The sequence below is a fragment of the Pantherophis guttatus genome, chromosome 5 (assembly GCF_059756535.1).
Source record: "Pantherophis guttatus breed Tessera chromosome 5, ASM5975653v1, whole genome shotgun sequence".
Lineage (NCBI taxonomy): Eukaryota > Metazoa > Chordata > Lepidosauria > Squamata > Colubridae > Pantherophis > Pantherophis guttatus.
Window position 1 is genome coordinate 9,998,515 of NC_142067.1, and position 19,166 is coordinate 10,017,680.

At 43.4% G+C, this 19,166-nt stretch overlaps 1 protein-coding gene across 1 annotated transcript in view; it reads right to left on the minus strand.

Moving 5' to 3' along the window:
* The window catches only part of RAB38 (RAB38, member RAS oncogene family), a 44,010-nt gene that overhangs the window by 14,052 nt on the left and 10,792 nt on the right, over nucleotides 1-19,166 (minus strand). The gene's annotated exons all lie outside the window — the stretch shown is intronic.

The window sequence follows — 19,166 nt, forward strand, 5'->3', positions numbered from 1 at the left end:
CCAACTCCCTGCTTAAGCAGGAAACCGTACACCATTTCTTCATGGTAACCCTTCAAATATTGGAACAGCCATGAAGAAGAGAGGTTCAACCAGGGGTGGGCTTCAAAAATTTTAGCAAGGGGTTCTCTGCCCGGTTGCTGGGTGGGCATGGCCTAGTCGACCTCCTGAACCATGGGGGGGGCATTTTTGCCCTCCCCGGGCTCCGGAGGCTTTCTTCGAGCCTCCAGGAGGGTGAAAATGGTCTCCCAAGGCTCCGGAGGCCCTCTGGAGGCCAGAAATAGGCCCGTTTCTGGCCTTTCCGAACTTCCGGTAGGCCCGTTTTTCGCCCTCCCTGAGTCTCCACATGCATCCTGCACTTACCTACATTCACAATAGGCCGCGTGGGGATTCCTGGGAGGGGAAGGGAGGGGTAGGCGGGACCCGCCTGTACTGGGATTTGGGGGTTCTCCAAACTGCACAGAATCTTAGCTAGAGGTCCTTCCGAACCCCTGCAAAGCCCCAGCAGCCCACCCCTGGGTTCAAACCTATTTCCCAAAGCACCAGAAGACAAGACAAGAAATAGTAGATGAAAAGTAAACAAGGAGAGAAGCAATCTAGAACTAGGGAGACATTTCCTAACAGTGAGAACAATTAACCAGTGAAATGGCTTGCCTTCAGACATTGTAGCTTTTAAGAAGAGATTGGCCAGTCACTTGTTTGAAATGGTATAGAGCAGGGGTGTCAAACTCATGCCCCGCGGGCTGGATATGTCATGCGCTAGCCACCCCCACCCCCATTTTAGCAAAGGGAAAAAATTTGCGATATGTCACATGACGACAACGTGATGTTCAGAGGTGGGTTTCAGCAGGTTCTGACCAGTTCTGGAGAACTGGTAGCAGAAATTTTGAGTAGTTCAGAGAACTGGTAACTACCACCTCTGACTGGCCCCGCCCCCATCTATTCTCTGCCTCTCGAGTCTCAGCTGATCAGGAGGAAATGGGGATTTTGCAGTAACCTTCCCCTGGAGTGGGGAGGGAATGGAGAGTTTACAGTATCTTTCCCCTGGAGTTCGCTGGGAATGGAGATTTTACAGTATCCTTCCCCTGCCATGCCCACCAAGCCACGCCCACCAAGCCACGCCATGCCCACCAAGCCACACCCACAGAACCAGTAGTAACATTTTTTGAATCCCACCACTGGCAATGACATAAGTTTGACACCCCTGGTATAGAGACTCCTGCTTGAGCAGGAGGTTGGACGAGAAGACCTCCAAGGTCTCTTTTACCTCTACTATTCTCCATTCTATACAGTTTAACTTATAAGCAATTTAATCCCCATGAAAAAAAAAATCTGAGAAGACTTTTGAAGCATGAAACAGAATCTCACCTTACTTAACATAGACAAAAAGAGGCATCAACCATTGTGATACAGAAAACACTGTCTGAACGTTGCAAATTTGGCAAAGGGCAAAACAAACCGAGAAACTGTTTTGTAGAATTCTGAAAGAAAACCTTCCGAAGAAGACTCTTAACAGAGACAGATTTAGCATTTAGGTGAACATTTGAAATAGTTATCTCCATGGAAACAGTTGCTAGAAATACTATAAAGCTGCAATCAGTAGTGGAAACACAACTAAGCTTGCAATAGTATATGTTCAAAGAGTGACAGGCCCAAATGAACTGAGTTATTGTTGTGGCAGAGGTTCACACATGCTGGTTCAATGCAGATTTAAAGATGAAAGCTTCCAAAATGCAGGTATGATATCTTCAAACAGCTTGTTACACAGGGGAAAAAAATACCCCCCAACCATACCTCACGATAACAACCAAATCATGACTTTAAAATGGAATCCAGTTGTGCAAGAAGAAGAATTTGGTAAGCATTATAAAATAGGGATAACTAATTTTTAATTTTTTAAAAGTAATTTTTATTCTTAAACAACTTTTTTTTTTTTTTTGAAAAACAATGCATTGTCAGGGTGTACCATTTACAAATAAAAAAGACCAAAAAAGGAGAGTGGTGTTAAACATTGACATACATTCCATTGGCATCCTTCAGTCTCAAGAGACTATGGTATCGTGCTCTGGAAAAAGGTCCTAAAACAGCATCTAGTGTGACCAAAAAGGCCAATTCGAGAGTGGCAATCCCTTCCACACTGAGGGCAGATACATTCTGTCCCTGGCCCAGCCCCCAGATTTCGCTGGTTCCGGGACTGCCTCTTTGCCTCAGCCTGCCGAACAAGTGTCTCTTCGAATTGGAGAAGGCCATGCTGCGTCTTTAGCCTCCAAGCTGAATGATCGGAGGTCAAGGTTTCCCAGTTGTTGATGTCCATTCCCAGGGCCTTTAGGTCCCTCTTGCAGATATCCTTATATCGCAGCTGTGGTCTCCCTCTGAGGCACTTTCCCTGCACTAATTCTCCATACAGGAGATCTTTCGGAATCCGACCATCAGCCATTCTCACGACATGCCCAAACCAGCGAAGACGTCACTGTTTCAATAGTGTATACATGCTAGAAATTCCAGTACGTTCCAAGACTGCGCTATTTAGAATGTTGTCCTGCCAGGTGATGCCAAGAAAATGTCGGAGACAGTGCATATGAAAGGTGTTCAACTTTCTCTCCTGCCGTGCGTAAAGGGTCCAAGACTCACTGCAGTACAAGAGTGTGCTCAGGATGCAGGCTCTATAGATCTGGATCTCTGTAAGTTCCGTCAGCTTCTTATTAAGCCATACTCTCTTTGTAAGTCTGGAAAATGTGGTGGCTGCTTTACCAATACGTTTATTCAGCTCAATACCTAAAGAGAGAGTGTCAGAGATAGTTGAGCCGAAGTACACAAAGTCATGGATGACCTCCAGTTATTGTGCATACAAGCTAATAACAATATAATTGACAATACAATTGGCATGGTGAGTTGGGCATGGTGAGTTGGGCATGGTGAGTTGGCCACGGTGAGTTGGCCATGGTGAATTGGGTATGGTGAGTTGGCCACGGTGAGTTGGCCACGGTGAGTTGGCCACGGTGAGTTGGCCATGGTGAATTGGGCATGGTGAGTTGGCCATGGTGAATTGGGCATGGTGAATTGGCCACGGTAAGTTGGCCACGGTGAGTTGGGCATGGTGAATTAGCCATGGTGAGTTGGGCATGGTGAGTTGGCCATGGTGAATTGGGCATGGTGAGTTGTCCTTGACGAGTTGGCCGTGTTGAGTTGGTGTGGTGAATTATCATAGACTCGTTGAAGACAAGCTATATTGAGTGACAGTCCACCCAATTGTAGCCAGATAATTACCAACCTGAAAAAGAATGGACTCAGACCTATAACACCAACCCATATTTCAGTAGTGGCCAAAATTGTGGAAACCTTTTGGGAAAAGTGTTATTTTCTAAAAGTAGCTAATAACACCACTTTTTTGGGGAGTAGTGCCATAAAATTATATATCAGTGGAAAGATAATTTAATTGAGAATGTAATGCAATAACTTTTATGAAGGATTTGCTATTAGAATAGCAGTTACAGTATAAAGAAGAAAAGTGAAACACGTAGAAAAAATGTGATATACAAAAATTATCATCATAGAAAAAACGAGATATACAAAAATGATCACCATGTCAATGAATACTTAGTTGGGTAACCTTTAGCATGAATTATGGCCTTACAATGTCTTCCCATGGAGTGAGACAAGTCTTTTAGTTCTGCAGCTGGTATCATGTGAAACCAAGATTGAATGATTGCTTCTATTAACTGGGTTTGATTGCTGGGTTGCTTCTTCTTCTTCTTTTTTTTAATTTGATTTATATGCCGCCCTTCTCCGGAGACTCAGGGCGGCTTACAATGCGTTAAGCAATAGCCTTCATTCTTTTGTATATTTTATACAGTCAGCTTATTGCCCCCACAAACTGGGTCCTCATTTCACCTACCTTAGAAAGGATGGAAGGCTGAGTCAACCTTGAGCCTTGGAGAGATTCGAACCAGCAGAAATTGCAGGCAGCTGTGTTAATAACAGGGTGCACTAAACCACTGTACTATCAAGGCTTCTGACTAACAAGTTTCTTTAGTCGGCTCCATAGATTTTCAATTGGGTTAAGGTCTGGGCTATTCCCAGGCCATTCCAACAGTGGAATATGAGTATCTTGAAACTCCCCCCAAAAGTGATGTTATTAGACATCAAACCTCAAAAATACACTTTCCCCAAAAGGTTTTCACAATTTAGGCCACTACTGTATTCAGCTACAAATGGGCTGGCTGCAATGTTTGTTCAAAGTCTCAAGACTGCTTTGTCTAGAGAAAGGTTCACACTTGTGTCAAATACTTGCTATACTTTTATTTACCGATTGCAACACCCCACACAGACAATAATAATTCAAAGGCCAGCAGGCTTGTTCTTTGCTCTCACTTTATGTTCAAGGTTGGACCTTCTCAAATCTAATTTAAGCAGAGTTCAGAAAAACAGCTAACGCAACTGAGATAGATCCTTATCCAGAGCATCAGCATATTGTCCTGCTGAAGGAAACAAAACCACTAAAATAATTTAAGACTGATGCGGCTGAACTCAACTCTAAACTCTTGAATTACTAGCAGCTGCTCCTGAAACCAACTCAGAACCAGTGGCTTCTCCCTGATCACCACACGGTCCTCTACTTATGACCTATCCTCGCACTTACAGCCACACGGTTGCAGTTTCCCTACAGTTGTGTGATCAAAATTCAGGCACTTGCCTCCTCCCGACATGTATTTCTGTTAGGAAATGGTTATTTGTCTAACTAGTTGGTCAGGCAATATATAAACCAACAATGTATATCTGCAGTCAGAAAGGTATTATGTTGCTTTAAGACTGTATTGCATCATTCTGTATCCTGATTGGCTAAGCTCTGTAGCCAATGTATTTAAGGGAAGTCAGGATCATGGCTTGTGTGGATATTACACCATTTTACCTGCTTATTTGCTGTAACTCTCTACCTGATCTCTCTGCATGATCACTGTTTGATCATAGCTACATGTTGCTTTCTACTATTTATTGAATGTTTTATATTGAACTTGTTCCTGTTTTGGAACTCAAGAAGAACTGCTTTATTGTGTATGACTACAACTGGTAAGAAGACTTTGTACTTGAAATATCCCTGGATTGATCTTTTAACTCTCGTCTTATCTGTGTATGACTTGGATTGTTTTTGGACTTTGCTTTACTTTTTTCTAAAAGTAAAAGACTACAACAACTCAGTGTGTTTGTATGTTAACTGTGATTGTTCACAACCACTCCCAGTCGCTTTTCATGCGTTTACTCAAAGGGTACTCTGCTCAACAACCCACAACATCAGTTATGAGCCAAGAACATCCTTAACAATTTCCAACCCTTAAGAAGATATAGCTTCAAAAAGACGTATTGTCCAGCTATTTGAACGTCCTGGTTTTTGTGTTGATTTTCACCACAATAGTCACACAAGCTTTTTGTGTACTGTGTCCTTGTCAATTTCTCTTCCTTCCTCTCTTTCTTCTGCTGACAGGCGCCACAGTCTGGTTTTACACCATTCAATTTATTTCCTGATTCCACCAGTGGGCTTCGGTCCAGTTCCTTCAAATCTACGAACATTGTAGTGTGAAGATCTCATGACTTGTCACACATTTGTCTGGTGAAATCTGGAAAGTGTATTGTCGTCAGTTCTACATTATTGCTAGCATATGTTTTTGAAAATAAAAAAAAAATTGTTGGAACAATACTGCGGTTGAAAAAAACAACCAGACTTTCTGATTGATGGAGAAAGAAATTTCAAATAGATGTAGACATCAGAATGTGCATTTTGGGAGTTTTTCACTAATTTTAATCACAGATGCCAAGAAAGCACAAGTAGTCCTCGACTTAGGACCACAACTGAGCTCAGAATTTATGTTGCTAAACGAGACAGTGGTTAACAGTGAATTTTGGCCCATTTTACAACCTTTCTTGCCACAGTTGCAAAGCGAATCACCGCGGCTGTTTGGTTAGTAGCACCGTTGTTAAGTGAATCTGGTTTCCCCATTGATTTTGCTGGTCAGAAGATCGGAAAAGGGAATCACGTGACCCCGGGACATGGCAACCGTCATAAATACGAGCCAGTTGTCGAGCATCTGAATTTTGATCATGTGACCATGGAGGATACCGCAACTTGCTCATCACGCTACACCCACAGAACCGGTAGTAAAAATTTTTTGAATCCCACCACTGGTGGGAGGGCTTCATTTTCATAACCTGGTGGCTGTTTTTTGTCTCGATTTTTTTTTTCCTATCATTGTGCAGCTATTTTGGCTGCCTCGCTTTGTCATCTCAAAAAAAGATCTATTCTAAAAAAAAAAACACACCACACACCTCCTCCCGCCATAGACTGCTGGAGGAGACATGGTTGCATCACAAAATTCTCAATCCACAATTTTCCTTTCTGCAATTCTATAAGTTAATGCAAGGATTCTCTATTAGCCCCATGAGAAATCCATGGGACTCTTTTGACGGATTTTGAAAAAGTACCAACACTTGAGGAGTCCAGAAACACCACTACCCCTTCTGACAGCTGTATTTCTCTTTTCTTTCTTTCTTTCTTTCTTTCTTTCTTTCTTTCTTTCTTTCTTTCTTTCTTTCTTTCTTTCTTTCTTTCTTTCTTTCTTCCTTTCCTCTTTCCTCTTTCCTCTTTCCTCTTTCCTCTTTTCTCCCTTTCTTAAAAAATAACCTCCACAAAGCATAATAGGCCAAAAGCCAGTGCATCTGAGGACACAACAGTCTTTTCATTTACAGATCATATCACAGATTCTAGTATCATACTTTTATCTTCTTTTTTTAGCAGGGGAAAAAATTGTTTTCACATGATTTTGAAATTCCGTAATTAACATCTTGGCTTTAGATTTTTTCTGATATAACAATGCTGTCCTTTGATAAAGCTAAACTCAAGCTTTGCTTATGATTAGTCTCGATGGGATAATCTGAGGAGTACATATATCATGTGTTAGTCAATCATATCGTTGTAGCGATGGCTTCCTTGTGCCTTGAGGTTCCTCCATTGCGAAACCTCAATATGTCTGAGCTTCCAGCATCATTCCCTAAGAAAATTTTTGTCTTAGAAATCATTATGCTGGGAAAAAAAGGAGTAAAAGTTCTCTAAATATTTTGGAATGAAAAGAAATTTATTTTGTGCAAACAAGGTCCAAGACTCTAACAGTTCAGATTCATATGGAGTATATATGCAAGGCTATGAAACTGCAAAATATAAATGTCAAACAAGAATTGTAGGAAGAAGACAATAATTCAAATTATTATTTTTGGTTGGTAAATAAGGAACTAACCTGACTCGGAGGATATGCTATTTTTATTTATTTATTAGATGTTTATCCCCCTTTATTACTTTGTAAATAACTCAAGGTTGTGAACATACCTAATTCTCCTTCTTTCTTCTATTCTCTCCACAACAACCCTGTGAGTTGGGCTGGGCTGAGAGAGAATGACTGGGTCAATGTCACTCAGCCGGCTTTTGTGCATAAGGTGGGACTAGAACTCCCAGTCTCCTGATGATTAGGTCAAAGTCACTCAGCTGGCTTTTGTGCCTAAGGCGGGACTAAAACTCTCAGTCTCCTGGTGATTGGCCCAAAGTCACTCAGCCGGCTTTCGTGCCTAAGGTAGGACTAGAACTCACAGTCTCCTGGTGATTAGCCCAAAGTCATCCAGCCGGCTTTTGTGCCTAAGGTGGGACTAGATCTCACAATCTCCTAGTGGTTGACCTAAAGTCACTCAGCCGGCTTTCACACCTAAAACAGGACCAGAACTCACAGTTTCTTGGTTACTCTTGTCTGCTAGACAAATTGACTTTTTATTTCTTCATGATGTCAGAATGATCATCCATGTCCTTCCTTCATCTGTTTTGCTTACTATACAATCCTTTCGTTGTGGTCTGCAGGCAGCCTGCGGAGCTGGCAGAAAGTCGGACAGTGAGGAGGCGGGGGGTGGGGAACATGGGCCAATCCTGGAGTCTGGGGAAGGCTCGGATGAGGGCTCTGTGTCGGAGGCAGAGATGGGGCCAGGGCCATCTGGGAATTATGTGTGGACTCCGGAGCCTCCAGAGTCAGACATCAGAGAGGCAGAGGAACAGGGGGAGCCTGTTCCCAGTGCGCGCATGCGCAGAGCTGCCAGAAGGCACGAACAGTTAAAACAAAAGGGGCGACTCGGGAGTAAGGCCTGGAGATGATTGGCCCCTTCCATAAGGCTTAAAAGAGGAGCAAATGCACGTGGACCCTTTGCAGGAAAGCAACTGATGTTCGTGCTGGCCGGTTTCATGTCTGCAGTTCCGTGTTGACTCTGTGTTCTGTGTGGCCTTGCAAAGTTAATTGCCAATTAGGTCTTGGCAGTGTGTCAAGGGAGATAAAGGTGGGTGTTTATCAGCCTTATCAGAAGAACTGAGGCAGATTTCTGTCGGACTCTTTACAACTGTTTGGGACTCATCTGTGAATGAACAGATTGAGAATGAAGAGGCTCTGAATGAGCAGAATTCACAGCCGTTGAAATAAAAAGAGGGCGTTTTTGGGACTCATTGTGTGCTTTTATCAGGAAGCCTAGGTCAAAACACCTTTAAGGTTACCGCCCTTCTCTTTTTAATCATCTTTGGGACCTGTTGTGGCCCATCAGCAGCCTGTGCAGTTAGTAGCTGATTCCGACAGCGAGGAGGCTGGTGTTGTGTTGTGCCAGCAGCCTGTGCAGCTGGCGCTCAAGTCAGACAATGAGGAGGCTGGAGAAGAGGTGGTGCCAGAGGCGGGGATTCAGCCAGGGCCTTCAGAACCTCCAGAATCTCCCATAAGTGAAGAGGAAGAGCCTCTTCTCAATGCACGAGTGCACAGAGCTGTTAAAAGGCAGAAGTGGCTCCTCAGGAGGAGGTCTCCTTGAGAGTAAGGCTAGGGGCTAATTGGTCACTCCCCTAACCTATTTAAGGAAGGACGACGACTGATGTAATTTGCAGGAAACAACTTCATTCACATTCCTTCGCGTCTTGATTCCAGAAACGTTTGATTCGGCTCTTCTTTCTCTCTTGTCAGTTTTCCTGCAAATTGCTTCTGGACATTCTGCCAACCACAGTAAGATTACGGTTATCTGAAATACTGTGCCTCAGAATTGAGTTATTATTCTTTGGATTCTTGTCGGCTGTTAATGAAGTTAAATTAACAGCCCTTGTTCAGAAAAGACTGATTTAAACTGTACTTGTGTTCGAATAACTACTAAGAAAGCTCATTAGTAGTCCTTAATTAGTAAACTAAGGTTTGTACGGACTTTGTGTGTACTGCATTCTTTGGGGTCCATAGCTGGGGCAGAACAGGACCAGGACATGAAAGATGGAAGGAAATGGAAGGTTCTCCTTTATCAAGGACTCTCTAAACCAGGCATTTTTGATATGTGGCATCACTCTCTCGTCTAGCCAGTTTTATCACAATAGTTTTGTAGGAAGTTAGCACCCACCCCTCTCCCAGAAGAATGAAATATTCTAGGAAATATTAAAAAGGCAGAATATTATATTTCTCTGGATGAGAAATGGAGAAACATGTTTTTTAGGCAGGAAGCAGACTCACTCTTAATAGCCCCCACCCTTCTCAATAGCCCACAGCAGATGTCAGCACTTAAGAGATAAAGAGATAGCTAGGTCTATTCATAAGCAAATGCCCTCACCCAAGATCCAACAGAGGTAGGATTAGCCCTCAGCCAATAAACAAATCTTCAAAATAGAAAAATATTTAGCTGTGCCTTTGTTTCCCGTCCTGAGAAGATTCTTTACAAAACTGAGGTTGGACCAACTTGGAACAAATATGCTCTGGGGTAGATATAAGGGTATTCCAGTAAGGGAAAGGGTCTGTCTATGTGGGACGGGGGAAGTCGAAACAACGTCCCACGTAATTTTTGATTGCCCCCTATATTCAGACCTGAGGGAACATCAACTGGGCAGGATCTTTTATACCAGTACCCCTAAGTCTAAAGAGCACTTTTTGCGATATTGTTTGTTAGGTTCCAACTTGCAGTTGGTAAAATGGATTGCTAAATTTGTGGTAAAGTTGATGGGAAGGAGGACAAAGTTGGTGCAGCAAAATGCGGTAGATTGTAAGAATGATCACTTGATCTAACAATGTAATTTTAAGAGCAGTTAACACTGATTGGGTAGATGCAGGGGCGACATTACAATATAAATTTAATTATATTTAAATGGTACTTTAAATTATTGTATTTTATCCTGATTTTATTTTAGATCGTATTTTATTCTAATTGTATTTTAATTGCGAGTTATTCCAATCTTACTTAATTTGTTTTACCAAACCTTTGTAATGATTTGTCTTTGTAATTCTGCACTTGATATGGCCCAAAGGGCTAATCAATAAATAAAATTGAATTGATAACCACATGGCATCTGGGGAGATTGCATCACCCAGCAAGGCTCAACCAAGCCTGGGACTCAAAAGACAACCTACAAAGTTACCCCGCATGGCCCCGTGGACGAGTCTAATAACCAATCAGGATAGAAGCTCAAATTCAAAGCTGAACAGAGGGTATAAATCTATCTCTCTCTCTCTTATCCATGTGCTTTTTTGCCCAGGACCTCAAACCATGTGGTCCTGTCCACCATTAAAAACCATCTTTCCAATCAGCCACCATGTTTCCAGTGTCTTTCTCCCCACTTGGAACTGAACCAGATGGCTATTTCTTCCAACAGCTTGTTTTATCCTTTTATCCTTGGGCCACGATAGCTCAGTGGTTAAAGATACTGAGCTTCTCAGCTCAAAAGCTGATAGTCTGGGATTCGAGACCTGAGCTCCATACAATGGTGAAATCCAGCAGGTTCTGACAGGTCTGGAGAACCGGTAGCAGAAATTTTGAGTAGTTTGGAGAACCGGCAAATACCACCTCTGGCTGGCCCCAGAGTGGGGTGGGAATGGAGATTTTGCAATATCCTTCCCCCAGGATTGGGGTGGGAATGGGGATTTTGCAGTATCCTTCCCCTGCCACACCTACCAAGCCACGCCCACAGAACGGGTAGTAAAAAAAAATTGGATTTCACCACTGAACTGACCCCAAATGGACGTTTCTTCCAACAGTTTATTCTACTAAATACAAGCCAGCATCTCATACTGTCTGCTCTCGCTTGAGCTAAACCCACTATTTCTTTCAGCCTCTCATCACAATTCACACTTTCCATATCACTTTCTTCACTGACCACCTTGAAACTGATTCTAATTTTCCAATCTTTTAAAGCAAGGTTCTGAAAATTAAGACGCAGTGATCTGCGTTAGAGATTCTCTGTTACACGCGTTAAAATTTGGCTTCACTTTTTGGGACCGTTTTGCAACAAGCCTTGCTTTTCCCTCCAGTCAGATTTCAGAAAGAAAAACTGTCCATTTTCCAGAAATGCGATGTATTATTAAGGGAATGTAACTGAGATAGCATTATGGCTGTCTCCTTGTGCTGAATTTGCATTCCGAATGCATTTTTTTAAAAAGAATATCCTCCAACATACTTAGCCCAACTCCTATTTTTAAATACCTCTTTGAGGGTTTGTATAGGATCTTGGGCTTTGTGAAGACCTCTATTTCTAAAGAAAGAACTACCAGGCATGGAAAATGAGTCTATTCAGTCATTACAGCTGCTGTTTTCAATGTGAGCCTCAGAAATTAGAATACATAGGCATTTTTTTTTTTAAAGGACAAATGCAATCAAAATGCAGCCAAGAACCCTAGGCTAAAAATATGGGCCCATTCTTTAACTTACTTACTTAAGGGTAAAGGTTCCCCTCGCACGTATGTGCTAGTCATTCCCGACTCTAGGGGCCGGTGCTCATCTCCGTTTCAAAGCTGGAGAGCCAGCGCTGTCCGAAGACGTCTCCGTGGTCATGTGGCATGATTAAACACCAAAGGCGCAGGGAACGCTGTTACCTTCCCACCAAAGGTGGTCCCTATTTTACTACTTGCATTTTTTACGTGCTTTCGAACTGCTAGGTTGGCAGAAGCTGGGACAAGGAACGGAAGCTCACCCCATTACGCAGCACTAGGGATTCGAACCTTACTTACTTACTTACTTAACTTATTTGATTCCGCCTTTAATTGTTTTTACAAGTAATGCAAGCTGGCAGACATACCCTTCACACCTAACTTCAATTATTATTTTTGGTTAGTAAACATGGAACTGACCTGACTCAAAGAGGAGCTATATTATTTTTATTTATTAGATGTTTATCCCTCTTTATTACTTTGTAAATAACTCAAGATGGTGAACATACCTAATCCTCCTTCCTCCTCCTATTTTCCCCAGAACAACAACCCTGTGAGATGAATTGGGCTGAGAGAGGGGGACTGGCCCAAAGTCACCCAGTTGGCTCTTGTGTCTAAAACAGGACTAGAACTCACCATCTCCTGGTGATTGGCTCAAAGTCATCCAGTTGGTTTTCATGCCTAAGGAAGGACTAGAACTCACTGTCTCCTGGTGATTGGCTCAAAGTCATCCAGTGGCTTTCATGCCTAAGGAGGGACTAGAACTCACTGTCTCCTGGTGATTGGCTCAAAGTCATCCAGTGGCTTTCATGCCTAAGGAGGGACTAGAACTCACTGTCTCCTGGTGATTGGCTCAAAGTCATCCAGTGGCTTTCATGCCTAAGGAGGGACTAGAACTCACTGTCTCCTGGTGATTGGCTCAAAGTCATTCAGTTGGTTTTCATGCCTAAGGAAGGACTAGAACTCACCGTCTCCTGGTGATTGACTCAAAGTCATCCAGTGGCTTTCATGCCTAAGGAGGGACTAGAACTCACTGTCTCCTGGTGATTGGCCCAAAGTCATTCAGTTGGTTTTCATGCCTAAGGAAGGACTAGAACTCACCGTCTCCTGGTGATTGACTCAAAGTCATCCAGTGGCTTTCATGCCTAAGGAGGGACTAGAACTCACTGTCTCCTGGTGATTGGTCCAAAGTCATCCAGATGGCTTTCATGGCCAAGCTGGGACTTGAACTCACAGTCTCTTGCTTTCTAAACTGGTGCCTTAACCAGTTTAGAAATTGGCTCTCTAGTTCAAAAACAGGTAGTGAGATTCTGGATTGCAACTCCTACTTGGATCACCCAAATTAATCTATGAATTAGTTCAGTTGTCTGATTCCTGTTTGCCAGCCAGTCCTTCAACCGTGACAAATTTACCCTGGCACTTTTCCAACCCTTAATTTTTAAAAAGACAGTCATCTCCAAACTTGCTCCTGTTTATGTAGTCAACAACCAGCAACATTTGGGGGAAAACAAAGTACAACGCCAAAGTAAAATCAAATAGATAAGATAAAATAGAGCCTGGTGGCGCAGCAGACTAAAGCACTGTTATTAACATCAGCTGCCTGCAATTACTGCAAGTTCAAATCTCACCAGGCTCAAGGTTGACTCAGCCTTCCATCCTTTCAAAGGTAGGTAAATTGAGGACCCAGTTTGTGGGGGCAATAAGCTGACTTTGTATAAATATATACAAAAGTATGAAGGCTATTGCTTAACGCATTGTAAGCCACCCTGAGTCTCCGGAGAAGGGCGACATATAAATCAAATAAAAAAAAAAACTAGCAAAACAGAGATCAAATAACAGAAAAGAACATAACATGCACTGCTAAAATTTAGTGTCCATCACCTGTGCAAGTGTAATTCTAAAATATTTCCCTCTATGACGCTATGTGTACATATAGATAGATACCTCTTAAAATGAGATAGTTAGCATTGTTGAATCTAAAAGGATAAATAAAGCAGAAGTGGTTATTTCTGTGACAGTTACACCTTATCTTCATTGCGGCAACGGAGAATTCGGCTGCAGCACAAGTGATAAAAGAGTTTTGAATGTTCCAGAAGAAATGGTTCACTTTATAAATCATCTGGCCTTACTGGAAATGCACATGTTGCAAGCAGAATATAAGCAGACCCGATGTCCCTGTATAATTTACAATAAAATAATACGTGAAATGCGAATTTTGGTTTTCTTGTCACCACAGTGCAAACTTAACCTTCTTTATAGATTAAAAGCAAGAAGCCGCAGCCATTACACAAATCACTATAAGTGCGGAGGTACCCCAAATTCTCTTTGCTCCTATGCCTTCCCCAAAAAGGGGAAGATGATTGAATAAACAGTGTAGATTCTTACTTCATGTTATACAGGTAGTCCTCAATTTATGTCCATTCATTCGGTGACTGTCCAAACTTGTGATGGTGTTAAAAGACAGGGCTTCCCACAAGCCAATTCAGTGTGGAAGCAAATAGGAAGTCGGAAGTGTGTGTGGGGGGGTCATGTGAGGCCCTCACTTAATGACCCAGGCTGTCCTTGCTTAACAATGGTAACCAGGACTACCAGAACTGCTATCTCTAACCAGCATGATCACATGACATTGTGCATTATGACCATGTCGCTTGGCAATGGCAATTCCAGGTCAAACTGTTGTCATAAACTGAGGACTATATGCTTTTTTTAAGATGGAAGGAAGGAAGGGAGGGAGGAAGGAAGAAAGGAAGGAAAGTTGGAGGGAAGGAGGGAAGGAAGGAAACAGGGAGGGAGAGAAGGAGGGAGGGAGGGAGGAAGGAAAAAAGAAAAGAGGGAGGATGGGAGGGAGGGAGGGAGGAAAGAAAGAAAGAGTGAGTGAGTGAATGAAGGAAGGAAGGAAAAGGAAAGAGGGACGACGGGAGGGAGGGAGGGAGGAAGGAAGGAAAGGAAGAGTGAGTGAGTGAAGGAAGGAAGAGTGAGTGAAGGGAGAGAGGGAGGGAGGAAGGAAGGAAAGAAGGAAGGAAGGAAAGTTGGAGGGAAGGAGGGAAGGAAGGAAACAGGGAGGGAGAGAAGGAGGAAGGGAGGGAGGAAGGAAGAAAAGAGGGAGAAGGGAGGAAGAAAAGAGGGAGGATCGGAGAGAGGAAGGGAGGAAGGAAAGAAAGAGTGAGTGAGTGAGTGAATGAGGGAAGGAAGGAAAAGGAAAGAGGGAGGACGGGAGGGAGGGAGGGAGAGAGGAAGGAAGGAAAGGAGGAAGGAAGGAAGGAAGGAAGGGAAGAGTGAGTGAGTGAGTGAGTGAAGGAAGGAAGAAAAGAAGAAAGAGTGAGTGGAGGGAGGGAGGGAGGGAGGAAGGAAGGAGAGAAGGAAGGAAGGAAGGAAAGTTGGAGGGAAGGAGGGAAGGAAGGAAACAGGGAGGGAGAGAAGGAGGAAGGGAGGGAGGAAGGAAGGAAGGAAGAAAAGAGGGAGAAGGGAGGAAGGAAGGAAGAAAAGAGGAAGGATGGGAGGGAGGAAGGGAGGAAGAAAAGAAAGAGTGAGTGAGTGAATGAGAGAAGGAAGGAAAAGGAAAAAGGGAGGACGGGAGGGAGGGAGAGAGGAAGGAAGGAAGGAAAGAAAGAAGGAAGGAAGGAAGGGAAGAGTGAGTGAGTGAGCGAGTGAAGGAAGGAAGAAAAAAGAATGAATGAGTGAAGGGAGGGAGGGAGGGAGGGAGGAAGGAAGGAAGGAAGGAAGGAAGGAAGGAAGGAAGGAAGGAAGGAAGGAAGGAAGGAAGGAAGGAAGGAAGGAAGGGGTTCTTATATCAGGGGAGCTGAAACCTTGTCAAGTCACTCTTCCACTTAATGGGGTGGCAGGGATTTTTACCAATGAGGGAACAGCCTCCTCATAGAAACTTCAAAGAAAAGGTTCTTTGGATTGCAGTTTTCAATATGCCACAGCTAAGCCAAAAGAAATTTGTCTTAGCTCTTGAACCCCAATGACACCACAGGATTGCAAGAACTAACTCTGTGTTCAAACTGGTGCAGAGTCTGCACGCAGATTAGTTATCAGAGAGCTACTGACCCAGGAAACAAATGTTTCTCCGTGTTTTACATATATCAGTTCGTATTCTTGCCCTCTGGAAGCATATCGATCCCTAGCAAAGCTCAAGACACTAAAAGATAAGAGGATTTGCTAAAAACCAATATAGGAAGCAGAACTAACCCGATTTGGAGAAATATTTTGAGATTTGATTTTTAACCTTTATGGATTGCGTCATAGGGGTTGTGCCACTTTGGGATTATTATATTTTAATTCTGCCCAACTACGTTAGTCTGATACAAAGTGGGGGTACAATTCATAGTTTCCCAGGAAGATGCTGAGATTTGAACCTGGGAATGGATGCAAATAAGCAATGATTACCACATGAGGATATTAATCAGTGGTGAAATGTAAAAGTTGTTACTACCGGTTCTGTGGGCGTGGCTTGGTGGGGGGTAATGTGACTGAGTGGGCATGGCCAACTTTTTTTTTTTAAACTTTTAAAAGCATTTTTTCTACAGCCTCTTAGAAAAAAATGCTTTTAAAAGCCTCTGACGATCAGGCAACTCAGCTGGGATCGTCAGAGGCTTTTAAGAGGTTGTAGAAAAAATGCTTTTAAAAGGCTCTGACGATCCCAGCTGAGCCGCGCGATCATCAGAGGCTTTTTTTTACTTTTAAAAGCATTTTTTCGGGCCGAAGAGGTTGTAGAAAAAAATGCTTTTAAAAGTTAAAAAAAAAAGGCTCTGATGATCGCGCGGCTCAGCTGGGCATGGGGGGGGGCAGGGATTTTTTTTCTACCGGTTCTCCAAACCACCCACCACCATCGCTACCGGATCGGGTGATTTGGTCCGAACCGGGAGCATTTCACCCCTGATATTAATCCCCAAACTACCTGAAATGAATAATTCTCAAAAGATGATATTATAATGGGCTGTGAGAAAAACCTTGAGAAACAGGAAGAAAAATCGCAATCAAGACAAAAAAGAAACCTGAGACCAAAGCAAAAATGTAATTTGAGAAAACTCAAACTTGATCCTCCTTGTTCTCTTTATTGATAAAGGCTATTGATGGGAAAGACACTGTTACTGTAATCTTACAATATAAATAGTACAGCTAGTCCTCGATTTACAACAGTTCATTTAGTGACCGTTTGGAGTTTCAAAAAGTGACATGACCATTTTTCACACTTATTTCTGTTTCAGCATGCCTATGGTCACATGATCAAAATTTAGATTGCTTGGCAACTGGCATGTACTTATGACAGTTGTAGTATCCCGGGGGGGGGTGTCACGTGATCCCCTTTTGCGACCTTCCGACAAGCAAAGTCAAAGGAGAAACCAGAGTCACTTAACAACCCTGTTACTAACTTAACAAAACTGCAGTGATTCGCTTAACAATTGCGGCAAGAAAGGTTGCAAAATGCTGCAAAACTCACTTAACAACTGTCTCACTTAGCAAAGGAAATGGGCTCCAAATGTAGTCATAAGTCAAGGACTACCTGTAACAAACATCCATTGCACTTGCATTGCTCTCCTGTGGTCTTCTGAGATAAGTCCACAGCTATATTTTAGATGTCTATGGAAATTCTCAGCCGTCCAGGTCATGGTTGTCCCAAAGGTGCTTTTTCAAGAGGCAATTGGACTTTCTGGTTTTTCTTTGAAGACATCTCCAGTCTACAACACAGTCCAGTCAACAGTTCCAAGAAGGCTCCACACCCATTTACACTACTCAGGTGACTCTGAGGACACAGAGAAACCTCCAAGTGGCCTCAATGACCCTCTAAAAAGAATGCAAATGACCAGCTGTCTGCAAGGAGTATAAAGCCTTCCGTTCCCCACCATCCAGTCAGAGCTGAAGAAGCTTCTCGGATGAGAAGCGAAACATCTTCCAAGAAAAACCCAAAAGTCCAGTTTGCCTCTTGAAAAAAGCATGGCTAAGAAGCTGAGCTTGTCGATCGAAAGGTCGGCAGTTCAGCGATTCGAATCCCTAGTGCCGCGTAACGGGGTGAGCTCCCATTACTCGTCCCAGCTTCTGCCAACCTAGCAGTTCGAAAGCACGTTAAAAAATGCAAGTAGAAAAATAGGGACCACCTTTGGTGGGAAGATAACAGCGTTCCGTGCGCCTTTCGGGTTTAGTCATGCTGGCCACGTGACGACGGAGACATCTTCGGACAGTGCTGGCTCTTCGGAAATGGATATGAGCACCGCCCCCTAGAGCCGGGAACGACTAGCACATATGTGCGAGGGGAACCTTTACATTTACCTTTATAGAAGCCTAACAGAGTGGTGCGGTGGCCTAGAGGTGGAGCTCTTGCCTCACATTCAGGAGGCTGGGAGTTCGATCCTAAGTAGAGGCAGATATTTCTCTCTTTGGGCACGTTGAGATTATATATGCTGAATATAACTCCGCATTGGTGACAGGAAGGGCATCTGGCCAGTAAACACTCAGCTCCATTCAGTTGCCCAGACTCCATCCCGCAAGAGATTATGGGGTCATTAAAAGATGATGATAAATGACGATGTATAGAATCTTAACAAAAATTTTGGGCTCAGTTGTGGCCATAAGTCAAGGACTACCCATATCAGAATTCATAATTTTATTGCGATGACCCAGGGCGTGACACAAAGGCAAAAGAGCCAGAGAACCGGTATGAGTCCCTTTATTATCACCAACTGTGCCCCCAATATCCCTTTCAACTCTCCGGTCTGGAGAGAGCTCTTCCACCAACCTGTAATAGTCTTTGGGTGGCAATACTTCAGTCCCAAATGCCGTAAGCAGAAAATGTCCAACTGTAAATCCAACAAGGCAAGCTAAGGTAATTAATCTGGCAGGGCAGCAAGATAAGGAGTTCCAGAAGTGAAGTAGCACAGCAGTGAATCAAACCAGTTGGGAGGATGCCAGGAACTCAGATAAACAATGTATGCGATGAACTCAGTGTTTGTTCCCGACAACCACCTTTCCCATTTGCTTCTCCTTTAAACTCCATCCCCAGGTGTGCCTTGTGAAGGGAATCAGGGCCCTTTCCTCCCTCGTAAGCCACGCAACACACATTGCTCTCTTCTCCATTCTTCCCTGCGCTGCCTAGGATTAGGAGGGGGTGGGCCTCATCTGAACCCCCTCTCCCTTGTTCTACCTCTCCCCTGCTCTGCCCAGCCTGACTTTGCCCTTCCCCAGTTTCTTCCCCAGCCAACGGGGCCACTCTCTCTCTCTCTCTGTCAGCTGTTCGTCTTCCCCTTTGGATTCAGACTCCGACAGGGGCATGGCATTTATTTTCTGAGTCTGGTCTACCTCGAAGGATTGACAAATATTCCCAAGAGGCAGCTCTGTGCAGACTTCCATGCTATTTCTTTTAGAAGGATCTTGCTTCTTGAAAGAAACCCAATTTTATCTCCGATTTCTGAACATCGCTTTTCTCATACCATACAAACAAAT